We start from the raw sequence: 585 nt of genomic DNA on the forward strand, positions 1-585 counted from the left end.
TCTGACTCGACGGCACATAACAACAACATGTGTATTATTTAATATCATTTTTAAAACAATTTTAAATATTACCTTTCATTAATAAATATATTTCAACAAATGTGAAAATTACCAATGTGTTATTTCAAATTATCCTCTGTTTTCACTTTTTTGTTTTCCAAAATTAAATCAAGTTGGACCTACCAAGAGAAGTGAGTTGCTATCAGGGAGTCGAAATGCAAATTCCAATCCCCCTGAAAGGCAGGATTGACTTGGAAAGCTCTTAAGTAGAATTGGTTTCAAACCTGGCTTTAGAACTATGTGATGTTAATTTCCTCAATTGTAAATAACAGTGTTGTTTTGATAAGGAAACAATGCTTTCCAGAAATTTAGGATGAGCTATATATTTAATCATTATTTTCAAGCCAATAGAGAATGGAATGAAAGAAATAAAAAAGCCAACTGAACACCAGACATTACCTGGAGATGATGTAACATTGACGCTGGTAACACTGCATATGGTGAAGCATAGCAATAGAGTTTTTCTTAAAAGTAAATGATAGTTTAATCATTTGTCCATTCGGCACTAACCATCTTTGGAATCAG

The sequence above is a fragment of the Orycteropus afer genome, unplaced genomic scaffold (assembly GCF_000298275.1).
Source record: "Orycteropus afer afer isolate SDZICR_OR568_19922 unplaced genomic scaffold, OryAfe1.0 scaffold01144, whole genome shotgun sequence".
Classification (NCBI taxonomy): domain Eukaryota; kingdom Metazoa; phylum Chordata; class Mammalia; order Tubulidentata; family Orycteropodidae; genus Orycteropus; species Orycteropus afer.